Source organism: Elgaria multicarinata, chromosome 4 (genome assembly GCF_023053635.1).
Source record: "Elgaria multicarinata webbii isolate HBS135686 ecotype San Diego chromosome 4, rElgMul1.1.pri, whole genome shotgun sequence".
Lineage (NCBI taxonomy): Eukaryota > Metazoa > Chordata > Lepidosauria > Squamata > Anguidae > Elgaria > Elgaria multicarinata.
In genome coordinates this window covers 142,994,902-143,007,728 of record NC_086174.1, presented here as the reverse complement: position 1 = coordinate 143,007,728, position 12,827 = coordinate 142,994,902, and the positions used below count along the sequence as shown (strand labels likewise).

The 12,827-nt window shown below is 43.9% G+C and overlaps 1 protein-coding gene across 3 annotated transcripts in view; it reads right to left on the bottom strand.

Annotated features, from left to right (window-relative positions):
- The window catches only part of ANKEF1 (ankyrin repeat and EF-hand domain containing 1), an 82,404-nt gene extending 71,599 nt beyond the window's left edge, over positions 1 to 10,805 (bottom strand). For all 3 annotated transcript variants that reach the window (XM_063125323.1, XM_063125325.1, XM_063125324.1), the window contains exon 1: positions 10,351 to 10,805. The gene's annotated coding sequence lies outside the window, so the exon portion shown is untranslated. The remainder of the gene's footprint in view (positions 1 to 10,350) is intronic.
- Positions 10,806 to 12,827: the final 2,022 nt, after the last annotated feature.

Sequence of the window (12,827 nt, the reverse complement as noted above, 5' to 3'; positions counted from 1 at the left end):
AATAAACAAATAAAGTAGGGTGACCATATTTTGGAAACCAAAAAGGAGGACAACATGGCCGCCCCATGGGGGCGTGCCCACCAACATGTCCAGCCCCCAAGGGGGTGTGCTCACCAGCATGTCCAGCCCCCAAAGGGGCGTGCCCACCCAAACATGGCCTTGGTCACAGGTCTGATTTCACAGCACACAATTAAGACAGACCTGTTCTACATTACATCTTAATGTTAAAATCATAGAATCATAGAATAGCAGAGTTGGAAGGGGCCTACAAGGCCATCGAATCCAACCCCCTGCTCAATGCAGGAATCCACCCTAAAGCATCCCTGACAGAGGGTTGTCCAGCTGCCTCTTGAAGGCCTCTAGTGTGAGAGAGCCCACAACCTCACCAGGCAACTGATTCCATTGTCGTACTGCTCTAACAGTCAGGAAGTTTTTCCTGATGTCAAGTTAAAGCTTCCTTTAACTTGAGCCCGTTATTCTGTGTCCTGCACTCTGGGAGAATCGAGAAGAGATCCTGGCCCTCCTCTGTGTGACAACCTTTTAAGTATTTGAAGAGTGCTATCATGTCTCCCCTCAATCTTCTCTTCTCCAGGCTAAACATGCCCAGTTCTTTCAGTCTCTCTTCATAGGGCTTTGTTTCCAGACCCCTGATCATCCTAGTTGCCCTCCTCTGAACATGCTCCAGCTTGTCTGCATCCTTCTTGAATTGTGGAGCCCAGAACTGGACACAATACTTTAGATGAGGCCTAACCAGGGCCGAATGGAGAGGAACCAGTACCTCACATGATTTGGAAGCTATACTTCTATTAATGCAGCCCAAAATAGTATTTGCCTTTCTTGCAGCCATATCACACTGTTGGCTCATATTCAGCTTGCGATCTACAACAATTCCAAGATCCTTCTCGTTTGTAGTATTGCTGAGCCAAGTATCCCCCATTTTGTAACTGTGCCTGGAATAAATCACTGGAATAAAGTATAAGTGAGACATTCAGTGTATCTGAAATTAAGTTCACTCATTCCTACTTCTGTAGCTTTTGCTGTACGTTGAAGCTTTTGCTATACTGTGTGCTCAGCTACACCAAGAAGGGTATTCCACTATGAAAGCAGTATATAAAAGTCAGGAGCCACACTATTACTTTATAGAGGTATTCAACTGCACTGCAGGAGCTACACTACTGCTTTATAGTGGTACTGAAGAGCACTGACAACTGTTGGGGCCCATGACACATCTACACCAAGCAGGATATAACACTATGAAAGTGTTATGAAAGTGGTATATGGTATGTTTCATGGGCCCCAACAGTTGTCAGTACACTTCAATACTGCTATAAAGCAGTAGTGTGGCGCCTGGATTTTCTATACCGCTTTCAGAGTGGAATATCCTGCTTGGTGTAGATGATCCCTGTGTGTGATACCGTCTTCCCTTCCCTCAAATATCTTTTCTGACTGCAAATCCTTCACTGGATGACCATAGTCTAACCTTTCCTAACATTTAACACTGTTTCCCCATCACCTTACTGCATACTGCTACCACTGAACAAATGAAGCAGTTGACAAGTATACAACAACCAAACATTCAGAAAGAGCATAAACTACTATTAGCCTTGTTACAAGGTAGCTTCTGTGAGCAGTACTGACTCCATTTTGAAGTGACCCAAAACCCCACCTATAAACTGCGAGCATTCACAGAAGGCCTAGGTCGAGTAACCATTTCCTGATAGACGTCTTCAAATGCCTTCCCCAGAGACAAAGGCAGGGGTAAAACTGAGCAGAATATGAATGCTGGATGGAAAGAGTTTTACCTGGTCATACACATGCTAATGTAGCCCTGTTGCTGAACTCCAAGCTGCATCAAGTACAGCCATCATCCCCAAATCACCCTCTTTTGTTCCCATAGCAAGTAGACCTTTAAACAAGATCATACCAAGACACCCTAAAGGGGGAGGGGAAAGAGAGGCTAGCTTCTTCTTTTTGAGCTTACTACAGATTCCAGCTTGCGAGAGCAAGCTGCCATGCTTTGCCTCCTTGCTTTCCTCTCCTCTTCACCTAAGACCAAGAGTTGCAATGCTCCGCAGTTCTGCTCTACAAGAAAGGGCTGCAGCCCAAGGAGAGGTATATTGCCTTTAAATATTCCCTCTACTCTTTCCCCTGCTGTCTCTGTGTGTATGCTCTTAAGTCTCAAAAGGTCTATTTTTCAATCTTGAAACTGCTTCTAAGCCTTTACTTGCTCAGCTAATTTCCCCAAAACTAGCTTGTGCCTTTGTATTTGTTTCAACCTCAATAAATGTGCCATTGTGGTGTTATCCCCTTCAGTGCTGTAAGTTTCTTGAGTTAGAATCGCCTTACTTCGCCACAGACGCTCTATTGCCAATGTCAAAAGATTCCTTAGAAGTGGGTGTAAGTCTCATTAGAACGTGTGCAAGTTTGTACACGGGTCTAATGAGAGCACATCACGTAACAGATCTGGTGGAGAATGTGGGCAGACACGAGTCTGTTCATACACACGTTAGCATAGAGGTTTACTGTATGCATGCTTTCTCGTTTTCTGTTTCCAGTGCTGGGTAACACCAATGTGTTTGAAGTAATATTGCATGCAAAATGTTTTGCTTAGCCTAAATGTTTGCTAGAACTGTGATTTTAGAAACTGCTTTTTAGAACTGCAAAAATTAGAATTGCTAGAATTGTTTTGCAAGGCCTTGGTGTCTTGGTGTCTTGAAGGGGCTCTCCTTGTGCCTTACAAGGGACTACCCAATGCGTGTAATTTTTGTCTACTCTCTGGTGGCTGCACTTTGAGACTATTTAATAGATTAGAGAGAAAACTAGGTTAATTTTTAAATTTAATTCAGGTTTGAGGTAGACTCTTCTTGCCATTGGAGACTCTATTTTTGAAGTTTTTCTGGTATGAACAGGTTGCTTATCAGGAAGCAACAGCTGGTTTGCAAACACAATGTTTTCTTTATTAGACTTTGCTACTAGTTCAGAAGACAAAGCAAGTTTTGCTTCACGCTCTTGAGAACTTTCTTGTTGTTTTATGCAGCATTCTTTAACAAGCTTTATATTTTTAATTTCTATTTCTGAGCATGCCATAGGCGTTTCTTTACAACTTGGCATGGCAGAAACATTCAATTGGGTTTTCTCTTGAACTTGAGATTGAATTGGGGGAGCTTTTAAAACTGGTTGTTCTATGGGCTTACTTGGCTCTGTAAGTGAAGCTTCAGTTTCTCTAGTGGTGCACTAGACACAGCAAGAGATTGCTTAGGAGAGTTTGGGGGGGCAGTTACAGTATTGCTTCTCTCTGTAGCTAAGGTTTTAGGGAGAGTCTGCATTTCTGTTTGCTGCTTTGGGGAGTCTCTTTCTGATCTTTTAGATTCTTTCTCTAGCAGCAATTGTAAATTCACAGTCTCTTGGTCTTTTCTCATTTCTGTTGTTGATTGGGCTAAGTATCCCCCACTGTAACCCTGGCAGGGGGCATCCTCTGAGCATTACACTGAGGATGTCCACAGGGAACTGGGCATCCCTATGGTGTTGCACACACTTCTCTTAAGACCTGCTTTTGCTCAGAGGTCCAGTGGTTGGTGTCAGTGACTGGAGCTAACTGGTATTTAGCTTTTATGCTTTTTAACAATTCCCAAACTTTAGACAAAACTTCTGTTGGCTGCTTGTCATACTTATTCATATCTTCTCCTAAAGAATGGAGTTCATTCCAAAGGAAACATCTGTATGGATCTAATTTTCCTTGTCTTGGGATGAATTGTCTCGTGTCATCTTGCGAGCCTCTGAACTGCTAAGGACTTTTAGCACCTTAAATAAGCCCTCCCATAGCAAAAAAGCACACTTGGAGCCAGTGCAGGCAGTAACCTATGCCAACACTGGGCCCCATTCCTCAGTTATTCTCAAGCACAACACAGGTCCTAATTCTCATGTCAAGTACTAAGTGCCTTCGTCAGCAAATCCTGCTGAGTGGCAGTGCCTCCAAGCAGCTAGAAGCAACAGGCAGAGACTTTTAGAACCAGAGCCCCCAGAAAGAAAATTAGATCCATACAGACGTTTCCTTTGGAATTAACTCCATTCTTTAGGAGAAGATATGAATAAGTATGACAAGCAGCCAACAGAAGTTTTGTCTAAAGTTTGGGAATTGTTAAAAAGCATAAAAGCTAAATACCAGTTAGCTCCAGTCACTGACACCAACCACTGGACCTCTGAGCAAAAGCAGGTCTTAAGAGAAGTGTGTGCAACACCACAGGGATGCCCGGTTCCCTGTGGACATCCTCAGTGTAATGCTCAGAGGATGCCCCCTGCCAGGGTTACAGTGGGGGATACTTAGCCCAACCAACAACAGAAATGAGAAAAGACCAAGAGACTGTGAGTTCACAATTGCTGCTAGAGAAAGAATCTAAAAGATCAGAAAGAGACTCCCCAAAGCAGCAAACAGAAATGCACTCTCCCTAAAACCTTAGCTACAGAGAGAAGCAATACTGTAACTGCCCCCCAAACTCTCCTAAGCAATCTCTTGCTGTGTCTAGTGCACCGCTAGAGAAACTGAAGCTTCACTTACAGAGCCAAGTAAGCCCATAGAACAACCAGTTTTAAAAGCTCCCCCAATTCAATCTCAAGTTCAAGAGAAAACCCAATTGAATGTTTCTGCCATGCCAAGTTGTAAAGAAACGCCTATGGCATGCTCAGAAATAGAAATTAAAAATATAAAGCTTGTTAAAGAATGCTGCATAAAACAACAAGAAAGTTCTCAAGAGCGTGAAGCAAAACTTGCTTTGTCTTCTGAACTAGTAGCAAAGTCTAATAAAGAAAACATTGTGTTTGCAAACCAGCTGTTGCTTCCTGATAAGCAACCTGTTCATACCAGAAAAACTTCAAAAATAGAGCCTACAACGGCAAGAAGAGTCTACCTCAAACCTGAATTAAATTTAAAAATTAACCTAGTTTTCTCTCTAATCTATTAAATAGTCTCAAAGTGCAGCCACCAGAGAGTAGACAAAAATTACACGCATTGGGTAGACCCTTGTAAGACATAAGGAGAGCCCCTTCAAGACACCAAGACAGAGCATAGCATTTGCCTAACTAAAGCTGAGAGTGTCCTTAGCTTGCAGTCCAAAGAATGGAAAGTAAAGCCCCCTGACTATTAGCCTTTTTCAATTGCAATTACTCAGTCAAGCTTTGCACAAAGAGCACCAGTAACTTTCAGAGTAATTGCTTTAGTCTTCTTTATTCTAGCCAGCCATGCAAGTATGTTTAAAGAACAAGAAATGCTGCCACCCCCAAAGCCCCCTGATTGAAAGTTTCACTCAGCTTTAACTAGCCCTTGGCAGCCTAGCCAAGAGCATGTGCAGAGTAAAAACTTAGCCTCTAAATCTTAAGGAGAAAAAAAAAAGATGCACAGATTCATGTACATAGTTATTGTTTTGTTATTGCTCTTCATCCAGCGATGGAGAAAGTCCACACCTCTTTGTAGTTAATTTCCTATGCAGGTTTTTGCCAACACCATCATAACCCTAAAGAGATGCAAGAAGTCTTCTCAGAAAAGTGATAATGAAAGATGGAACCCAGATGAACTGCAGTACAGAAGACCAGAGTCCAGATGACACCAGTTGCAGTAGTTTTCCAGCATCCAAAGACTACAAGAGCCCAAAAACAAGCAGCTACCCAATAATTCCATATAGACTATTTGCTCAAGTCAGTGAGAAGACCCACAATAGACTGTATGCAGCGTTCCAGATAACTTAGGCCGTTGCTAGATGAGGCCTTAGCGCGCTGTGAGGCCTGGATTCCCTGCTGTGCGTGCAGATGACACACAGGGGAATCCGGGCCCAGGCCGCGCCAAGACCTGGTTAAAGGCGCCATAAGCAAAGTCGCTTATGGCATGCCCTTTCTGCAGTCCCGGCCTGAGGCCAAGACTGCGGAAGGTCTAGCAGCATCCACGGCTTTTTGCAGCTACTCGCTTGCTCGCGAGTAGCCGGGAAAAGCCACGAAGGGAACAGCGTGCCTGGAGGGGATCGGGGGGGGGAGGCCAGACCGGCAGGAGAGGGGGACAGGGAGGGCGGCAGAGACGGACAGGCGGCACAAACACACACACGGGAGGATGACTGGGAGGGCGGCGCGGACATCAGGGCTGGGGAGGGAGGGTGGGGAAAGAGTGGGCAGGGGGGCTGGGGGGAATCAGGAGTGGGACGGGGGTTTAATTTTTTTAAAAAAACTTACCTGCTGCGGAGTCTTCGGGGCGCACAGGGCCCCTTTAAAACAAAACAAAAAAATGGCAGAAGCTGCAGGGATAGCGTCTTCCCTGCGGCTTCCGTGTCTGGAGCTGGGGCGACGCACGTTGCAAGAAAACTTGCTTTTGAAGAAGCTCTAGAAATTTCAGTCCCATCAAGAATTGATATCTCAGCTGAATAAAAATAGAACTTTGAGTGAAATTGTTTTACTCCTGTATAAAGAAAGATGTGCTCTCTTCCAATTGTTGTTTTCCCAAAACATTTATAGTGTTAATATTGTGAAGTTTACCCCATGCTTCCCTCCTTAATAGCAAGTTTCTTTGTCTATCCTAGTACATTCAACTCTTCTTCCATTCCCTCCACCAGCTAATCACCATACATAGGCAGTCACACATAAGCAATAAGCAAGAATGAAAGAATCATATAAAATGTGTTCCCCCACCTCAGAAAGAATATGTTTAAGTGCCACAGTTTTTATACTGTCAGTAGTATTGTGTATTGCCAGATTATCACTTTTGTGTTTTCAGCATGAACATGTTTTTGCAATACTGTATCCTGTTTTAAGGATAAATTCTAATTGGCTATAAAGTCTAATTAGAAAGAGTAGTTACTATGATTCTAGACCAGTGAAATAAGTCTCCAGTTCCAACCTGTATAATTGTTGTGATGACACCACCAATAAGATTGGTTTGTCATCAATGGGGGGAGTTGTTACAAGGTAGCTTCTGTAAGCAGTACTGACTTTTTTGTACACGGGTCTAATGAGAACACATCATGTAACAGCCTGCAAGTGTTAGCCATGGAACAAAATGGATTAAAGCTTGTCTTAGCTTGTTTCAACTTCAACCAGACATAACAGTCAAAAACAACCAAGAAAAACACACCTACATTGAAATTGCAATACCTAATGACAAAAATGTTGCAGAAAAGAAAAATATACATCACTGGATATGGAAGTTAAAGAACTATGGCACCAGGAAAAACTTACAATTATTTGTTAGTCACATCAGTCACCAGCATGACATTGTGGTTATTTTTACAGAAAACCTTCAGAAATTAGGTCTACCAAAATACATGCATGCCAACATCCAGAAAGTAGTTATACTTAAAACATGTTCAATAGTCAGGACATTTCTCAATCAGTAAAAGACAACATGACTTGGCAAAGCCCATCATGTTCATCTCAAAAAACCACAAGCAAGAAAAGAGAGAGATGATGATGATGATGATGATGATGATGATAATAGCAACCCTGTTAATTTTTTAAAAAGTTTCTTTAAGAAGGATGAACAATTGTTAGCCACTGTTACAAAACATACATCATGCCAATTATAGTAAACAAATTGGAAAGGAAGGTCTATGGGTCTAAAATGCATTATTTAATAGGAACTTCACCTCCAAATCATCCCCCCAACTCACAGAAAACTACAGCCACCCCTACTGCAAACATGCACATGCATTCATTCAGTCAAACAACCAGACATCCCATTCAGACATCAATACACTCACACTGCCAGCACACGTGTGCATGCACACACACACTCAGCATCACTCACTCAAAAAACATGCATGCATACATGCATTCACTCAAAGACCCCATGCACCCACACATTCTCACACACAAACACACACAAACTTCAGTCTTACCTCCTCCTGTTCTTGCTGCTCCTGCTGCTGCTGCTGCTGCTGCACTGGGGGGGGGGGCTGGAGGCTGTGTTGCTGGAAGTTCCTGCACGCAGCCCCCAACCACTCACCCCACTCTCACTACCTACCCCTTGCGGTGTCCATCTTGAATCTCGCCCAAACTCACGCGAGATCTCAGCTGTTGGCTGGGTCTAGCAGAGTTCCCAGCCAGCTGCCGAGATCTCACGTGATTTCGGGAGAGATTCAAGATGGCAGCCACCACTCACTAGGGAAATGTAGGCCTGGTAAGTTGGGGTTTATTAAAGCTCTCCCGGCTTCCATTGGGGCCGGACAAAAGGGGGGGGGGGAGGTATTTCCGGCCGGACCCAGATTCCCCCGTTTTCCGGGCATGTCCGGGCCAATCCAGAAGTTTGGTCACCCTGAATAAAGACATCAAATTAATAAGCACATCAAGGCTGCTGACTTATGAATGCTGGAAGGAAGCTCATGTGTGATCTGCAACAGCCTGTGTGTGGGCATTGCAACACCGAACTAAGATCCTTTGCATACCAGGAAAGGGTTTAAGGGGGAGAAATGTAAAAAATCATTAAAAAATCAAAGGATGAACCAATCTGATTCAAATTTGGTATGCTTAAAGCCCCCCCTTAATATCTATTACTGTGCCAATTTTGATGTCTATCTTTAAAACTTACACAATGTAAGCATTTATTTAATTTCTACTTTAAACATATCAAATCATCCTCCTGCGCCCCCAGTGGCTGTTCAGAGAACAACAAAAGATTTGCTCCTAAAGAGGTAAATAGGTTGGTTCTTTTATATATGAAGCACAATTAAAGCAGGATGCCTGGGAGTGCTTCACAGTCAAAGCAGATTATAAACTGGTAATCGTCGGAGTCCTTTGCACGCAATTTGCAGTGATTGCAAGGTATAACCCTGGTGTGATGAAGCTACAAGTCAGGCTTAAAGATAAAGCAGCATCAGAAGGAAGAACCGGGCCTTAAAATTGCCCATCCACAGATCCTGGACAGCAGACAAGGCACACAGCTTGCCTGGTCACAGTCTCCCACACTATGGTGATATGGGGCAGGATCTACACTACTGCTTTAAAATGGTTTAAAACCGTTTTGGCAACAGTTGGGGCCCAGGACACACTCTGCAGACAGTTTTCAAAACGTTTTGAAAGTGTTTTACCCCACTTGGTGTAGATCTGGCCCAAGGACTGTATTTCTGTTGACGTTATAAGATTGATTTCTAAATTAGCATCTATACATACCCAGTAGCATATGCAGATTTTATTCAAACCTGTGTCATCTTTTCCACCTCTTTCTTGGTGATGCATAAGTGGCCACCCTACACACAGCCTTCCAATGCCACTTAGATTAGTAAAATCACACACACACACCAAAAACAACAACAAAAGGAACTATTTCAAAACATAAGGAGCCACTGGGATCCTTCCCACAGGGTAGCAGATGGCCCCGGGGGCGGGGGGCAGAAGCAGATGCCTGGTGCTGTGTTAGTTGCCTCTGTCTCGCTCCTGAAAACTTTCCCACAGTGCAGTTGGTGATAGATGGTCCTCTCTCTCTCTCTCTCTCTCTCTCTCTGTGTGTGTGTGTGTGTAAAAAGACAGACCAGCTGCAGGAGGCCTTGCTGTCTTCTTTGCCTGCCTCTCTCTCCTGGAATCCTTCCCACAGGGCAGTAGGGGCTACATTCTTATTAAACCTCAGTGTCTCTGTGTGTGTGGGTGGGGGTGTTAAGAGGGGATATGTCTTCTAGCTACAAGTGATTGAGCATTGGAATGAGGCAGAGTAACTTGGAGAGATTTGTTTTTATTTATTACATTTATTTCCCACTGTTCTTCCATTATGGAACTCAAGGCAGCCGCTATGAGGTTCCCAAGCAGTCTCCCATTTCATGGAAGGACTGAGGAGACCCAGACCTGCTTAGCTTCAGCAAGATGGTGGTATTATGTCATGTGCCATGCTCTAGGGTACATATTTTAATATGTCATCTGTCATATGCGGTAGGATACAATTTTTAATACACAATAGCATTCTTTACCACCATATTTGGACACCTAGGGGACATAATAATTTATGTGAAGAAAAGAAGGATAAGGACTGGCCGGGCTAGCACATGATGTCCTGAGGCAGGAGGACATGTCACCATCCTCTCTCTCTCTTCTTCTGCTGCCTCCCTGCCATCCTCATTGCCCATCCCACCCAATGTCTCACTCTGAGGGGTCTTTCCTCATTCTGAGGGGGGTGGCAGTCCTCCCGGTAGTGATGGAGCCATCTGCTGCCCTTTCAAATCCACTGCCAGAGGTGAGGGATTCACTCCGCCTCACAGGAGGACCAGCCATGAGGACTGGAGAGGCCCAGGCTCACTGGAGCTGCCATCTGCACTCAAAGCAGCCCTATTAAAGTCAGTGGAAATAAGTAGGCCCTGGGCCACCAACACCTTAAACTACCCTAGGAAATACCTTTCAGGGAGAGCTGGTTATTGATCCGAGTCTGCGTCGCCTTCTGATATTTCTCCTCAGCCACTGGGAGTTGTGCCACTGTGGTGTTTGAGGAACACTCCTTCTTCAGAATAGGGGCCCATTCTCTCGCTGGGGAACAGCACCCTGTCCGCATGCCACACTCTGCCTTGTCTAGTTTTCCCACAAGCATCCCTCCAAGGGTGCTCTTCGAAACCAAGGTTTTGACTGCGCTCCTCTGCTGGCCAATGTTCCTCTTCATGCGCTTCATGATCCCAGAGGAAGAGAGGAAGAGCACAATGCCAATGAGACTCCCAACACAAAGACAGGCAAGCACATAAAGGACACAGGAGACGACGGAAGCGAACGTCAAATCTGCAGCAAAAAGGAAGAGCTGACGAATGCAAATCGCCATCGTCCCAAATGGAGTTTTACCTCTGCTGCTGTGCTTGCCACAAGTTTGCAGAGAAACCTTCTGGGAGGAGCATTGTATGCAATTAAGTCATTATAAAGCTAGCCAGTATTGTGTAATATGCAAAGGCAAGGAGCAGCCCTGCCGGCAGGATGAATCCTCCTCCTAACTATAGCAGCAAACAGCATTTCCAAACCACATACACTGCAGAGAGCGCAAGAGGGATCATGATATCTGACATTGCTACATTGCGTTTGTGTTTATGGCCTGCTTGGCTGGCGTCCAAGAATTCTCCCACAAGGGAGTTGGTGACCTGTCTTCAACACTGTTCTCTCTCTCATACAAAAACCTCTCTCAAAAATATGTTGCATTCTGATTTTGGAAAGAAAATGCTGCTATATTAACAACAAAGAATCTTGTGGCACCTTAAAAACGAACACATTTCATTACGGAAAGCTTCTGCCCCAACCCTAAAACTGCTACTTGCCAGGAACAACAGGCCACATAATAGAGCTACTGACAGATGTAAGAACCAAACCCTGTGGCAGAACCTGGTGCCAGCTTTGTCTTCATGTTTGGCAACAGTCTTACAGCTCCCATGTCTGTTAGACTGTTACAATGACCACCGTTGAGCAAATGAACTCCCAAGTCAGATTTCAATGTAAAACAGCTAACTACAATTCATCCAGAGGCTCAACTCGTACCTTAAACAGCTCTTAAACTCTTGACCAGCTATCATTCATCACGGGGATCAACTCTATCTCTGCTGGCTTGAATTGGGACAAAGATATTTGTTTGTTTTTAAATCACATGACATTTGATAATCAGCGCTCCAGTGCAAGGATGACTGTGTTTTCACCCAACAATTGTTTTGTGAAAGGCCACTGTGGAGAAGGTAGTCATCAGTGTCCCCACTTCATTTTCCTCTGCCTGCACTGTTTACAATTCCTCCCTTCCCCCTCCTAATCATGTATACTAGTAATTCAGCGTAACTCTTCTGATGAAGCAGACTGTAATCCATGTTACACATATGATAAAACTGACTGCAGTCCACGGAAGATTGTGCCATAAGGAATTTGTCAGTCTTTAAGGGACCACGAGACTCTTCATTGAATTGCTTCATTAGAGAGGACCTGAAGTGCGTATCTTTAAATAAAACATCTTGCGGAGGGGGGGGGGAATGCTGTTTTAAAAGATCATGCCACTACTCTGAATTCAGGTAGCCAATGCTCCTAGAAATTATTACCATCAAATTTAAGAGGCTAGTAGAGAGATTTGTGTGTGTGTGGGGGGGGGGGTGTTCTCCTTCTCTCCTAATGCTGGTATTCAGGATAATTTAATCTTTGTAAACCACCTAGACAGTTTCTGCTATGTGGCATTATAGAAATGTAATAACAATAATTGATTGGTGATTGGTTCAGAATGGATGAAGGATGCAGGGGATTGGTTGGTTCACACACAACACTAAGCCATGTTGTGGTTTGTTGAAATCTGGCTTGTCTGAACCCATCCCTGCAAACCAGCTATGAACCACAAATAGAAGCCATGGTTTGTTACTGGCTTACAAAATCTAGTTTGTTTAAATTATAGCTTCTTGTAATATCTGGCTTATCCCTGGCCTGTTTGTATGCTGTCTGCCCTGAAACAATGGGCAGCAAGCGAATGCACCCTGAAAATGAAATGGTTCTGAAGACCGGCAAAATGGGCAGGAGAGAAAGCAACAAGAAATCGGGAAAACAACCCATGGTTTGTTTGCTTGTCTGCATGGCTAAAACAACAAACCATGATTAAAATAAACGATGGTTTAGCGTTATGTGTGACTATTGCCAGAAAGAGAACATCTTCACAGAGAACACAATTAATGTATGGGATTTGTGGCTACAAAATGTAGATGGCTGCTGGGCTAGATGGCTTCAGAGGTCTATTTCATGCATAGTGAATCTATTGGCAGCTATTAGCAATGAAAACTAAACAGAACACTGTCTTGAGAAGGTTCTACCCTTAAAGGTGGCCTAGAAATAGTGTAGATTAGATTAGATTAGATTAGAATAGATTAGATTAGAAGCTG